Here is a 15870-nt window from a genome sequence, read left to right on the forward strand (position 1 = left end):
CTAGGTCCCAAGTCGGGTGGTCGGACGTGCAGCAGGTCCGACCACCCGACGCAGATCCGATGCGCACGGGACCGCGCATCGGATCTGAGGGGACATCAAAACTAGCAGATTTTGGTCCGATTTCGGCCAGATCCGACTGATCTGGCTGAAATCTGACCAAAATCTGCTAGTGTATGGGGGCCTTAACCTTCAGTCTCCAATCCTTCAAGCATTCCCTGAAAGCTCACATCTTCGGACAAGCTTATCAAAACCTCTCCTATCCAATCACATTCACACTGTACAGGGTGTTTTGTTCATATGTTTGTAAATCCAGTCATAGGGACACAGAAACATGTGAGTTCACTGCTGTGAGAATTTTCATGGGACAGTCATGTAATGATTTAGTCATGATAGCTACCAATGGTTTGTGGTCAGTTTCCACTGTAAATGTTTGACCATACACAAATTGGTGATATCGCTCACATGCATATGTGATCGCTAGAAGTTATTTTTCTATCTGAGCATACCTTGTTTCAGCACTTGTCAGTGCTCTTGATGCATAGATTACTGGTTGCCATGTATCCTCATGTTCTTGTAACACTGAGCCTAGGCCAAATTGCAAAGCATCTGCTGAAATTCTTATTCTTTTCGCAGGATCAAATAATTTTAGCACTGGTTGCTCTGTAATGATCTGTTACAAGTTTTGCCAACTTTCTTCTTGTTCTTGTGACCACATCCACTAGTTATCTTTGTCCAACAGCCATCTAAGAGAGGCTGTTGTTCAGTGAGTTGAGAAATAAACTTTCCTAAGTAAGTAATCATTCCTAGGAATCTTCTGACGTCATCTTTGTTGTTAAGACGTTCCATGTTCACTATGGCTGATATTTTCCTTGGGTCTGGTTTTACACCTTGATCCGAGACCACGTCGTCCATAAAGGTAAGTGTATTCATGCCAAATTCAGATTTGTCCTTGTTTAGCTTTAGATTAATTTTCTTGACAAGTTCCATTAGTTGTCTCAATCTAGAATCATGCTCATCCTTTGTAAATCCCCAGACTTTTTGTGATATACTTCTGGAGCAGACAAAATTCCATATGGTAGTCGAAGAAATCTGTATTGACCTTATCGACCTTTTGGTGTATTAAATATACAAAGCTTTGAGCTGGCCTCATCTAGCTTCATTTGCCAGAATCCTGAAGATACGTCCAATTTACTGAACTTTTTTGCTCCTGCAAATTGTGACATGATTTCATCTCTAGTTGGTAGTTTGAAATGTTCTCGTTTAATAGCTTTGTTTAAATCTCTGGGGTCTAGACATATTCTGAGTTTTCCATTTTTTTTCCAAATATTACTAAGGAGCTTACCCAGTCAGTAGGATCATCAACTTTCTGTATCTGTATCACACCCAAGGCTTTCATGCGATTTAACTCTTGTTTTAGTTTTTCTCTCAGCGCAAACGGCACTTTTCTACAGGGGTGTCTCACGGAAGAAACTTGCATGTCTACATTTATTTTATGCTCTCCAGGCAAGCAACCTAGATCTTCAAACAAGTCTATGTATTCTGTAAACATCGATTTGCAGTCATCTTCTACTTGTGATGTCTCTTTAGCAAGCTTAGTTTCTCACAGGAAATAATCCTAGAATCGGTTGCACATTTTTATCCACAATCAGTAGAGATGTTTTAAACTGTTGTCCCTTATATTTCAGTGTCACTAAGCATGTACCTTTCACAGGAATTTCCTCCCCAGTATACCCTTTAACTTTCACTTTGGCTGGATGAATTTTAGGTTTTAAAGGGAATGACAATCTTGTTCACAGTTAAAGGGACAATCCATTCTTTCTTATCTGCATTGCAAAGTTCATTGCAATCCACAAAGAACTCCTCTGTTTGTTTAACAGCATGCACTTTGGTTGTTTCACTTTTCATTTGACAGCATTTGGCAAAGTGATTGTCTACCACATTTCATGCAGGTTTTACCATAAGCAGGGCACATTTTAGGATTGTGAGCATTTCCACATCTACTACAAATTTCCTTATTAGACTGTGGCTTAGATTGCTTCATTTTTGAGAATGGAGGTTTGCTTGGCTCTGTTTTCTGCACGGCATATATGGCACCATCAGCTTCCTTGTGTAACTTTTTGGCTTAAAATCTATTTTCTGCAGATCTGCACATAGTCACTGCCTTGTCTAGTGTTAGGTCTTGCTCTCTCAGCAGTCTCTCTCTGAGTCCATTATCAGGTATTCCACAGACAATACGATCTCTTATCAGTGAATCCTTTAAATCATCAAACTCACAGGTTTTACTGAGTGATTACAGCTCTGTAACATACTGATCAAAGCCATCTCTAGACTTCTGATCACATGTGAAAAACTTATATTTTTCATATGTCACATTTTTCCTTGGCACAAAGTAATCTTCAATCTTTTGCATTATAGAAGATAAAACCATATTCTGCCCCTCAGCAAACTGAAAACTATTATCAATGTCCAGGACCTCCTCTCCTATCACATGGAGGAAAATGGATGCCTTTGTTTTGTGAGCCTCTGTATCAGCTCCACATGAAGCAAGATATATATTAAACCTTTTCCAGTTCTCAGACAAGTTACCAGACATCAGCATGCCGGTTGGAGGAGCCAGTTTATCCATGGTTACTCACTGTTTGAAGAGAGGAGCACACGGCAGACTTTGCAGACACGTATCACAGCCTTACAGACATGTGAGTTCACTGCTGTGCTGTTTTATTCCATCCAACTAAAGACACACTGCCTCAGGAACACCCACTTCCCAGCATTCCCCTGGTCCTAGGAACCATCACCGAAGATTCAGGCTTACACATATTAGTAAGGGAGTGTCTACAAATATTAAGCATTCTAATACACTAACATCACACAGGCAATACATATCCTCTCTCTTCATTTTAACACTTTTCTTCTTTCTGACCCCTGGCCAAATTGCTGGGTCACTGTATCATACAGCTCACCAAGAACCTTTGCTTTCTGGTGGATATTATGCAAATAAAGAACACCTATCCTTGTGTATCAGTGCCATATTCCTATAGATTGTAAGCTTGTGTGCAGAGCCCTCCTACATTTTGACTATCTCTAAATACCCAGTTTGTTGTATTACTATCTCCAATTGTAAAGCGCAATGGAATATGCAGCACTATATAAGAAACTGTTAATAAATAAATAATAAATAAAATAGACATACCCCGTTATGTGTTGTGCTTGTATCCCAATGTGGGTGCAATCTATGGCTCCCAGCACATTAAGGAATGTTGAGATAGCCACTTGGTCTCAGAACTTGAGAATGAGATCTATGTACACCACAATTTCTTCAACTGGAGTTAAATGCCTTGAGAAAGTGGCTTGTGTAATCCTCAAAACCCAAGAACTCACAGACTGAAAGGAGCCTGTGGCAACAAAGTGCAGGGTGCATATTATTTTTTGCATGCAGTCCAGACACTGCGTAGTTGCTTCCAGTCAAAGGATACAAATCATCTCTCATCTGCTCATATCAGTTTAAGAGGTTTCTGCAGTTCAGCCTATAAAGCTGTGCCACCTCTTGTTTGGAGAGGGAGTCCAGGTCCACCCTTGTATGGTACATATGTGGAGCACATAGCTTAATAGGGATGTGGATCTGTGCCATCCTCCTGTGCAGCTCGTCCAAACTTACTAAACCGCACAGTCATCTCCAAACTTGACTGCACAAACTCCATTGTAAACACCCTCACAGGTGTCATCGATGAAGATTAGTTATTTATAGGTGTGTGCTTGAGGATTATGAATTTCATCCTGTATTAATTTGTGTCATACTGTATGTGTCCTTTTCATGATTTGTGTTATTTAAATCACCGCCTGAACCCAGCCTTAATTTTTGGCAAGTCTTGGTAAGGTTAATGGTTCAATTTTAGAAATTGCACTGTATTACATTTGCGTTTATAATGAGAAAACATCTAGATGTGATTTCATCCTTGCAATGTTTGGTAAAGGCAGAAAATGTGTGAGTTTGACCCTAACTGCACCTTATTATCAATTTTCCCCCAAAAAATCACCACCTGTTACACCTGACCTAATGTCTGTGTAAGATATGCAGTGATACTAAGGAATAACCTTCTACAGACCTTAAAAAAGTAAGCATACATGTAAGATACTATTTGTTGGCAGCCATCCACGTGGTTAATGGATATTCTCCTTAGACCTGACACCTTGTGGTAAGAAACCTTGATATGCTCTGAACAATTGTTGTTATACTGTATAAGCATTAATGTGAGCATTTGCCAGTTATTTGAATCACAAGATGACAGTACCGATAAGACCCTGCATGAATCTCTTCGGGATTTAGAAATCATCCCCTATATTGCTGTGTATTGCATGAACTTACTACACTATAAGGACTTCTTCTGTTGTTGTTTTTTATATGGTTTATGAATGCCCCATGACATCTGATTGTGAGGACATCTATTGTTGGAAATCGGGTGACTGTTAAAGTGCAGTATTTTTTTATTAGATATTTTACTGACTTTGTCAGACCAGATAACATCTGCACCATCTAGCTGATCTTGTCCAATGCAGGAAGAACCTACTGTATTTTTTTTATTAATTAAGACTACCTACCCCATATCCGGTCTATTGTCATATTTTTTTATTGAAGTTCAGCTTCATTGTAAATTTGTAATGTGTGTGGTGTATTTATACTTATAAAAATTTAAATGAAATGTAACATGGAACCCATGGAAGGACATATATACTTCTGTCAGGAGGTCTATGTACAGGGTAGGGAAAAATTCATGATGATGATGATGATGATGACTTAGCATACACCAAGCATATATGCTGCTGCAGCAGGGCTTGCACTATAAAATGACTTGGAACTACTGTACTGATTTCATAGTATCCATTCTATGGCAGGATTGACCTGCATAGTATACAGTCAAGCCAAGCTCTAGCCAAAGGGCATTGATAAGGGTAGCAAAGATGTAGTTTATATGAATAAGCAAATTGGATACAGTCATTGGGTTCCCAGCAAGTAGGTCGACAAGCATTAGGTCAACACCATTAGGGCAACATGTAGAAAGGTAGACTTAACTTAAGGTCAACATAGGTTAGGTCGACAGGGTCAATAGGTCGACAGTCAAAAGGTTGACATGGTTTGTTTTTACTATTTTTTCAGCCAACATGTGCCGACAGTCGGTATTTCATGCTCTAATATCCACTAGGGAAGTGGTGGGGACGCCATCCACTACCATGCGAGGCAACGCGGTGGTACGTTTCGGTGTCCAAGCTGACACAACATGTGCCGACAGGCGTTATTTCATGTCCTACCATCCACTAGGGCATGGTGGGTGAACAAAATAGTACCCGAAGTATGGCGAATGTGGCGAGCCATGCGAGGGGATGCGGTGCTACGTTTTAGTGTTTATGTTGACTATGTCGACATTCGGGTAAAAAATACTGAAAAGAAAAACCATGTCAACTTTTTCAATGTCGATATTACCCCTGTTGACCTAATCACTCTGTCGACCTAACCGATGTCGACATTTTGCCATGTCAACCTTCCTGCATGTAGACCTTAGGTCATGTCGACCTTGCTGCATGTCGACCTAATGCGTGTCAATCTACTTGCTGGTGACCTAATGATCCATACCCAAACACATATATTGAGTAACTACAAGGCTAACAGGCATAGCAGCATCTCTGGGACAAGCAGGCAAGTGAACCCAGTCACCATTACCCATGCTGCGGCTACAAGGCCTGCATAACCCACAACCCCCTCTTTCTCATCTTTAGAATGTCTGTAGTTGGCGGAGGGCTTAATAACTCCCTGCTGTGTGGCTGCTAACATCTAAAGGAATTTGAAGATTTAGAATGCCATGCACATGATCCGGCATTATTTGGATCCAAAATTCAATTCTGCTTTCTGAATAAGGAGGGAAATGTGTAGTGTCTTGCAGTAAGGGGAGGCAGAGAGCTGTTAAGCCTTAAAGATAAATGATGGATGGTAAGGAGAAGATAAAGCAGCGGTAACCAACCTTGGTCTACTTGGGGCCATTTGAAGTTTTGCAATGAAGCCCCACAATTTCTGATTACTTTCTTGACTAAGTAAATTAAGAGAGCCAAAACATAACAGGACAATCAAAGTGAGCAAGTGACCGGGAAAAGAAAATAGTTGCTTGTGTATGTAAGTATCATTGTCTATTAAAGTGCAGGGCTTATTATGGAGGCAGATTGACATTTGTTCATTCATAATATATACTGAAAGCTACAGTGTACATCTTTGTACACTGGCATCTTAAAGCTTTTATTAGTAGTATAATGGTACTGAAAGTACTGTGCTCCAGTACGATATGTACCATGCTCCACAAAAGCTAAGAATTTTTATATATATATATATATATATATATATATATATATATATATATAAATTATAATAATCTTTGTACTATAATATAATTATTGCATTAATCAAACACCCAAGTCATGGATTTACTTATGCACAGAGATGATGCCATCATATAATATCAACGTTAGAAAAAGTGGTTCAAATAATATAACCCTTGCTCTGCCAGCAATACTAATTTGTTATACCCCGTTCACACATACATGAAGTGCATTGACCCAAGTTTACAACCCTGCAGTCTCTACCATGGTTGGGCTGTGACCTAGGAATTTGCCAGCATAATAGACCTGGCAATTCCCATGATGTTTGTGTGAAAGGGATAGATCTCATACTTGGAAGAAACTTTCTCCCAACAATCTACAATCAGCTCATTGAATGGTTAACACTGATTTTGACATTTTGGGGCAGATGTATTAAGCCTTAACAAGAGATAAATGCATGGGTGATAAAGAGAGATAAACGTCCAGCCAATCACCTGCTAACTGCCATGTTACAGGCTGTTTTTGAAAAAAGTCAGTAAGGAGCTGATTGGCTGGATGTTTATCTCTCTTGCATTTATCTCTTTTTAAGACTTAATATTTCTGCCCCCTTAATACAGCAGTTATAATCAAAGCTGTAGCTTCTAGATCGGCAACTTAGTAACAATGTTACAATAAAACTGATTCATTTACTGAACGATACATATGGTAATCAGTATTTTTATATTTAAATAGGTACACTGAATACTATTTCATATCAAAACAATTACATGACAGAAGGATTTTATAATTACATTCCTAAGCCACATTAATCAAATGCATTTATTACTACAATGTCAGGCTATTTCCTCTATCAAGCTTTCATAAACCAGAATTATACTAATGACGATAGCTATCGACATAATGAATGCTTAACAGAGCTTTTCATTTTAACTCCCAAGCCTCAGATGCTAATATCTTTGGAATAGTAGAATGTACAATTTTCGGAGGGAGCATGTGGTTCCAAAGGATATGTTCCCTGCTCCGTAGAACAAAATAGTAATTAATGCACTAAGGTCAGGTATCAACTGGAGGTAAATCCCAGACATATTTAACTACTATTGGTCAAAACAGAGACCTGCTGACAAGGGTATAGGGATAACTATCCAAATCTCCCTTTGTTAGATTTTACTAACAGATGTATCCTCACTAGCTTACCAAATTATGCCAAATATATATTTGGAGCACCAGAGAAAATGTGACTAAGTTACACCTTGTGTACCACCATACTAATATTTTCACACAGTATATCTTGAATGTCTACCATTTGGTTTTCACTTCTCTGTTTACCATGTGTCTTTTCTGCTTTCCCTGACCTCTTCATTTTTTCTGTTACTTTCCTTATGTGCCAAAATCGTAATCCAAGGTAACACTCTCTATCACTCCACACATGCTTTCATCTGTGTACCTGCATCTTTCACTTCTTCCATACAACCCCCTGCTACCCTCTCACACCCTGCATTACTAAGTCCCTACACCAGTGGCATAACTACAAAATCCGACCCCCCTCCTTTCCCCCGGAATATAGGCAGGCAGTGATTGCTGCCACTGCCGGGTCTGTGGGCAGGGACCATCTGCAGTCCCGGTGCTCCTTCTGGTTCCTAATGAAAAATTACCATCACAAAATGGCTGCCCCTAAAAGCAGACCAATATTAAGGTGTCTGCTATAAGGGGACAGGCATCTTGTGAAGGTTATTTTTCATTAAGAGGCAGAGCAGAAGCCACTAGGAGCGCCGGGACTGAAGACAAGTAAATCTGCGGACCCCGGTGTTGGCGGCAAGCAGCAAGCAGGGAAGGTGGGGGTAAGGCAGGTCCAGGCTGCAGGGCAGTGCCAGCACCCACACTTGCTCAGCACCTCCCCGCCACCGTGGGGTCTGTGGGGCTATTGTTACGCCACTGCCCTACACAGCTAACACTTTCCATCCCTTGTCAGCCTCTGGTCCTCTCACTCTCTCAGGGTCAACTTCCTTTTCACCCCCTGCATTTCTCATTCCCAGCTTCCATCACACCACCTTACACCTCTCACACTAGTCCAGTGGTTCTCAAACCTGGTCCTCAGGACCCCACACAGTTCATGTTTTCCAGGTCTCCCGACAGGTTCACTCGTTACTGACTGACACATTTGGATCTAATTATTTAACTTGATACTGTGAGGAGACCTGCAAAACATGCACTGTGTGATCTGGCCCTCTCACTCCTACCCTCGAGGGTTTGACTTTCTTCTTACACCCTGCATTTCTCACTCCCTGCTTCCATCACACAGCCCTTGCACCTCTCACTCTCTCAATCCCTTGCTCAACCCAGTCCTCTTACTCCTTGCTATCCCATCAAGGCCTGATAACCTCTTACCCCCTGTATAACTCACCATATGTTTCCTTAACCCACCCAGTACACCTCTTACTCTCTCCATTACTCTTTCCTCCAGTTGTTTAGCATATGATTGGTCCTGTTATTTTCTTACCTTTAGTTTCTTCTTTCCCATCTTTCCCATCTGGTTGCTGCCCTTTTCCTTTCATTCTATATGCCAATGATGACAGTCCCACCTCTAGGTTAGGGCTGTTTTCAGGGCTGGGCAAGTGAGGCGAACAGTATTGTATATGGAATACTATTGTAAATGTTCACCCCATAAATGCTGCTCTATCTCCCTCCCCAGGGGCGGATCTAGAATTTTCTTCTCCCCATTTCCAGCCATGACTCATCCTCTTCCTCTTCGAAGTCACTGTGTAAGTAGTATGACTATCATACATAAATCAGCTGCTGTAGATCTGTATGAAAACAGTAGATACATTAACCTTTAGTTCCTCTGCAGAGACAACCTGATCTGGGACACTCTGCAGCTGCATGTAGGGAGAAGGGGAGATAGCAGACAGTGCTCATGTGCTGCTGCCTGCCTGTAAATAGAGGCTCAGACACGCAGCCCGCCACTGGATGGAGAAGAGTGAGCCAACAGAATGTCTTCTTACCTCTTACCTCTAAGATTTGTGTGGACATCGGTGGGTGGAGGGGGTGCGGGTGCAGATGCGTCCGGCAGCAGTGACCATACGCCACCACCAGGAATACCCCCCTAGTGACACCTCTGGCCTAGGAGGGCACACCTTTTGGAGCTAGCCCTGGCTTAAAAAATATGGGTGACAAAATGAGCGGAGGTCCCCCATATTTCCATTAGCCATGGAGATAATGCCACAGCCAGGGGACATACCGTATGGGTCCCATGGCCAAAGCATTAAGACCCCTTCAAGTCAGCCTAGCCCTGAGACTCTCTCCTGGGTACCCAAGGTACGGGCTTAAGCTGGGGCTATCCCATGCAACCCTGGGCTCTTGGAGCTGGCCCTGATTTCCAAAATACAGGGGATAAAATAAGTAAGGGTCCCTTATATTTTAGGAAACAGCACAGTAGCTCCACAGGGAGTTAATGTCACAGCTCCCGATGAAGACGCATGAGACGTTGAAACACATTGAGCCAGTGAGGGCGGTGCTGGCGGAGCGCGAGCTCCGGGCACTGAGGAGTAGCAGGGCGCCCGGCACCACACTCGCTGCCCGCCGGTCCACCATCTGGATGCCGCCCGCCCATAGCAGAGGTGCAGAGTCTGAGAGTATTACAGAGACCCTGCGCCCCGGCCGCTGCCACAGGAAAGACTAGACATGCACGCAAGGTCCTCCTGCATCTGTCACACTGACAGGTGCTAGAGGTGTAGGGGGACCTCTAGCGGCTGTCTCCTTTTGAAGCGGCGGCCGTCTTTGGAGGGGCGCAGGGTCTCTAATGCTGTCAGAGACTCTGCGCCTCTAGCACAGACCAGCACTAATCCCCTGGCAACCAGAATATAGGTAAGCGACACTTCAGGGGCATTATGCGTTTAAGCAGCACTAGTGGGGGTTATATGCGTAAGCAGCACTAGTGCGGGCATTATGTGTGTAAGGCACTACAGGGGGGCATTATATTTGTAAGCAGCACTAGTATGGGCATTATGTATGTAACAAAGTGGCACTACAGGGGGGCATTATATGTATAAGCAGCACTACTGGGACCATTATGTGTATAGTGGGGCACTGCTGGGGGGCATTATATGTGTATGCGACACTACAGGGATTGTTATGCATGTAAGCAGCACTACAGGGTGCATTTGTAAGTGGCACTAAAATTCCATTGGGATGTGCAAAATGTATAATTATGCGTGTAAGTGGCACTAAAATGCCATGGGGGTGTGCAAAATGTTTAACTATGCCACTGCATGTATAGCGTTACCCTAAAGCATTATGGAGTGTAGCATAATGTGTACTGAGCATTACGGTGTGGCATAAAAGTTGATTAAGCATTATGATGTGTGGCATGTGCAATGGGCATTACGGTATGTGGCATAATGTCTACTAGGCATTATGGTGTGGGTCATAATGTGTAATGAGCACTACTGTGCGGCATATTCTGTAATGGGCATTACAATTTGTGTGGCATCATGCAGGGGCGGATCCAGGATAAAATGACAGGGGGGGCACCATGATAAAAGAAGGTGGGGGAGGGGCGGTGTTAGTGGTGCCAGTGTACATGCTAAAAGAGCGGCAGAGAGAGGGTGGGAATGGGATTAAAAGTAGGCCCTGGCATTTAAAGTACGCAGGCCCACCATGGTGACAAAAGTGAAGGGATGTGGCCACTCAACAGGGGGCGTGTCCTTGAGTGTAGTGTACAACACCATATACAACTTCTACACATTATGCAACAAAATACTAGACCCCATTATACTTGCCCCTTACACATGATGCCAAATGGAATGAGCCAAAATTCACATAATGCCACACGGATTGAGCCAAAATTCAAATAATGCCACATGGATTGTGTCAAAATTCACATCAAGCCACACGGATTGAGCCAAAATTCACATAATGCCACATGGATTGAGCCAAAATTCAAATAGTGCTACATGGATTGTGTCAAAATTCACATAATGCCACACGGATTGAGCCAAAGTTTACATAATAACACACGGATTGAGACAAAATTCACATAATGCCAAATGGATTGAGCCAAAATAAACATAATGCCATATGGATTGTGTCAAAATTCACATAATGCCACATGGATTGAGCCACAATTCACATAATGCCACACGGATTGAGACAAAATTCACATAATGCCACACATATTGAGCCAAAATTCACATAATGCCACACGGATTGTGACAAAATTCACATAATGCCACACGGATTGAGCCAAAATTCACATAATGCCACACGGATTGAGCCAGAATTCACATAATGCCACACAGATTAAGCCAAAATTCACAATACGTTTCATAAACAGGGACATTGTCCACCAAAGGCTCGCATTAAACATTTACACCATAATGTCCATTACATGTTAAGTTACACTCCATTATGTCCATTATGTATTATGTCAAACACCATAATGCCTATTAAAAATTATGCTACATAAGTGCTGCTTATCTACATGCTCATTGCCAAGGGTTCCATGCTCATTGCCAGAGGTTCCATGCTCATTGCCATGTGGGATTACATGCTCATTGCCAAGGGGAATACATGCTCGCGGTAAATGGGGGACAGCCGCCAGGCAGAAGTGATAGCCACTGACAGTGGCAGAGCCTGGCTGTATTCAGAGCACTGCAGGTCCCGGCTATTTGAAATAATACCCCTTTCACACCAGAAAATGCATTCCCAGGTTGGCCCCTTTTACACCAGCCTAGTCCCTGCATTTTCTGGTGTGAGGGGGAGAGAAAACCACCCCTCCCCCCCCATTAACCAGTTATCTTATTTAACCGGCTATATCTTTGGAACCAACTGATCCATTTACTTGAGACAAGTATCATATTGAAGAACTTTTGAGTGGGCTTTGAATGATTTTGGTCCAGTGAAACTGGAATGTTTGGTTCCAGAGTAATCTGCCCTCAAAGAACAAGAACAGCCATGAAATTACATTTAAAAAAAAAAAATTAGTTTACACGTAATATGTCTGGAACCGATTGACCGATATGGACCAGCCTGGTATTATATTGAAGGCCCAGCGATTTGGAATTGAATGAGATCAACCACAAGCTTCTATGATGCCAGGGGGGGAACTGGCAGCCGTCAGAACTGGGTGGGGTCGGAATTGACGGGTCCCATATAGGGTGGCCAATCCCGGGATCGGCGGGATCCCGGGATTTGGCCTAAAAAAGTCCGGGATTTCAATCCTGGGATTGGATTATCCAATCCCGGGATTTTTGGGATTAGACTGCGCATGCGCAGTCTAATTCCGGGCAGCGTCTGAGCACTAGCTCAGACGCTGCCCGGCTCCCGAATCCTGACCCCTGCGTGTGGCGATGCGTAGCGTGACAGTAGAGGTCACGCTGCGCAGCCTTCTGCTGTGCACGCCCCCTTCCAGTCTCCTCCGCACGTCGCCCGCCTGCCTCTGCCTGCCCGCATCCTTTCCGGCCTGCGGCCTGGCTGCTAAGAAGGAGGTGCACGAGCCTGGAGGCACCGTGCACCTCCGAACCCACTCCCGGCCGGCCGCCCGCCCGCTAGCTAATGTAAGTAAATGTGCGGGTCGGCCGGTGTGCGGGTGGGTATGTGTGGAGCAGAACTGTATTAGGGATGCCAATCCCGGGATCCCGAGAATCCCAGGATTGAGCATTTTGCAATCCCGGATCCCGGGATTGAAAAAATGCCCCGGGATTGGCATCCCTAGTCCCATATTATCCTATGGGGAAAAAACGTCACAGCTTTGCCAGGCGATATCTCTGGTTCCCGGGGGGCTAGAGACACGGGGCTGGGCTCGTTGGAAAGCCCTGACAGTGGGCACGTGCCCGGGTGCCCCCCCCCCCCCGAATCCGCCACTGGCATCATGTGTAAGAAGCATTTCTATAAGAAGGAAAAATTACTGGGGGGGGGGTGCCGAAACATACCGTTGCACCAGGCACCATGTCACCTAGCTACTCCCCTGCATTGAGCCCCCTCATCATTTGCTCCAGCCTGCATCTCTGAAAAATGCCAGATCCAGTTATTGTCATCCTGGACCAATATCAGACTTCTACGCAGCTACAAACCAGGTATTCATATACCATCAAGACTGCATTTGTACATGCCTACTGCTTCTGAGCTAATCAAGATCCTCCACTAGGCATTATTCCGGGACTCTCATAATTTCATTCATCTCCAGCTTAAGGAGACACCATATTCATCTACAATTCAGTCTGGTCATACCTCAAGCATTGTAACAGTGACAACAGTTCAAAAGATTTGAATCAAGAGACTGTTGCGGAGGCCTGGGTTGTCAGAAAGATGGACTTTGTTAAAGTTCCATTGAAGAAGGCCAAATTTAAGTTATCCAATATAATGTTATTTTCTGTGGCTAATTTCATTTTTTTTACAGGTTGCTAGGAGAAATCTTCAGTTGTACTGTAAGTTTGTGTAACATGGAGAAGCTTGGAGCAAGGGTGCTAGAAGTGGAGTGCACTACTGCGCAGTCTCCAACAAAATGGTTCCTCTAGGAAAACGTCAGTCCAAGATAACCAAGATGGCTGCCAAAAGTGTATATGTGCCTGCTCAACGACATATTGTTAATGTATAAGACCCACTTGGTGGAGGACAGACATCATCCTCTTAACTCCTGAGACCCACATGTTTACCTGATTGTGACCTGCACTGTTATCTTGTACCAGTCACCAGATGGTGAAATGACTATACCCCTGCTCTGCTACAGGTTCTGATCCATCACTCATCCAAGTGGTGTAACAATGAATACTGCTGTAACTAATGGTGCCCACACACGCACCGATCCCGGCGGTGCAATGCTATGCGATGGGGTGCGCGCTCCCGCGGCACCTCATCGCACAGGACAAAAAGTATGTGCTGCACATACTTTTTGTACTAGCTTTTTTTCGCATGCGATGTGTGCTAGTTAAGCACAGAACGCACGCCGGGATCGATGCGTCTGTGGGCACCTTAAATCTAATAAACCACAAAACTTGGTTAGGTAACTGGATTAGTCATTGTCTACATTATAACTGGTGGTGTGTAAATTATTCTGCTTATCCACAAAACTGCAAACACTTTCCCAACAATATTGAATCAATTTACATGACTATTCAGCATTTTATTTATGTGATGGGTAAACTGAATTATTTTGGCTTTTGTGTTGACTGCTGAGTGCAGGTATTAGGCACAGTTATGGGCCCTGACATTTGAAAATGTGAATCTATTATTGCAGAAGAGGAAATTTGTGTTTTGTGAAACAAATTAAAAATACAACAATTGTCTATGGTGAATTATGTACACAGACAATTATTTAATTATTTGACAAAGTACCCAAACAGGCAATGGTGGAACTAATGAGATGCTTAATTATTACAATCTGAATTTCAAATTGACCTATGTGATCAGCAATAAATAGATTAATTTTCTTGTTCTCACCATCTGTCTCAATCAAGATCACAGAACCACAACACTCTTATACAGAAAACCCACAGCCACCAAGATTCTCCTGTATGAAAGGTGTTCACATTTTCTGGATAATTAAAGTAACCCCAAAGGAGAGTTCTTTCAATTCAGACATAATATAATTGTACAGATATTCATCAATATGAAGAAAAACCCATTTCCCTGACATTAAGACTCATTGACCAAGTGTAAAGCTAAAGATCAGACAAGCAAGTAAATTCTGAAGAAAATAAAAAGATCCATTTCCACTCATTAGCTCATTCAATAAAATCCTAAATCCAATGAAAATCTTCAAATTGGGGTTTGCTGTGAACAATAAACATGGGCATGTACTTTCAATGGACAAAGATGGATCATTTACAATAAATCTATCTTTTTTTTAAATTGAGTAGTTTTTATTGATTTTTTTTAAAGTAACAATACGCCCAAACAGGTAGACACGTCAATAAGTAATTGGTATATATCACATTTGTGGTATAGTACAACATGAGTACAAAACAGATCAAGCGCATAGTAGTAAGCACACCTGCTGAATGAGTTATGAAAATAAAATACCCGAAGGCACCATTCAGGTAGTTGGCAAGTATAAAGAGCAGGAGTGCATATGGTAACCGTCTTATATGTATAATGTACTGTACAAAATCACTCATCACGAAATATTCATATACCATGCAGAATGTAGTATCAAATTAGAATACTGGCAATGACGTGTCAAACATAAAACTAAACCCAAAGCAAACCTACCTCAAAACCCCCCACCCTGTATAACCTACCCCCAACTTAGGCATACCTGGAGTCCCTGAAACAACTACCCCTACCCCACTAACTACACTAAGATACTAATTACACTCACCTGACCAACCCCCCACCTTGTATAACCTACCCCCAGCCTAGGCATACTTGGATCCCTTAACCATCTAATCCTATCTCATTAGGACTATACTAACCCTATTAGTTACACTTACCTAACCAAGGAACTATGTAGGAGGTGATAAACTAGTAGTCTTTAACTAAAACTAATTAGAAAACCCACAGTAGGAACAGGATATG

The 15870-nt window shown here is 42.7% G+C and overlaps 1 long non-coding RNA gene across 1 annotated transcript; it reads left to right on the forward strand.

Annotated features, from left to right (window-relative positions):
• LOC146080697 (uncharacterized) lies at nt 1-15208 on the forward strand. Its single transcript, XR_014474953.1, has 2 exons — nt 1-9119; nt 13754-15208. It is a non-coding gene; the product is annotated as an uncharacterized LOC146080697 (long non-coding RNA).
• Nucleotides 15209-15870: the final 662 nt, after the last annotated feature.

This window comes from Crinia signifera, chromosome 5, assembly GCF_055691185.1.
Source record: "Crinia signifera chromosome 5, ASM5569118v1, whole genome shotgun sequence".
In the NCBI taxonomy this organism is placed as follows: Eukaryota; Metazoa; Chordata; class Amphibia; order Anura; family Myobatrachidae; genus Crinia; species Crinia signifera.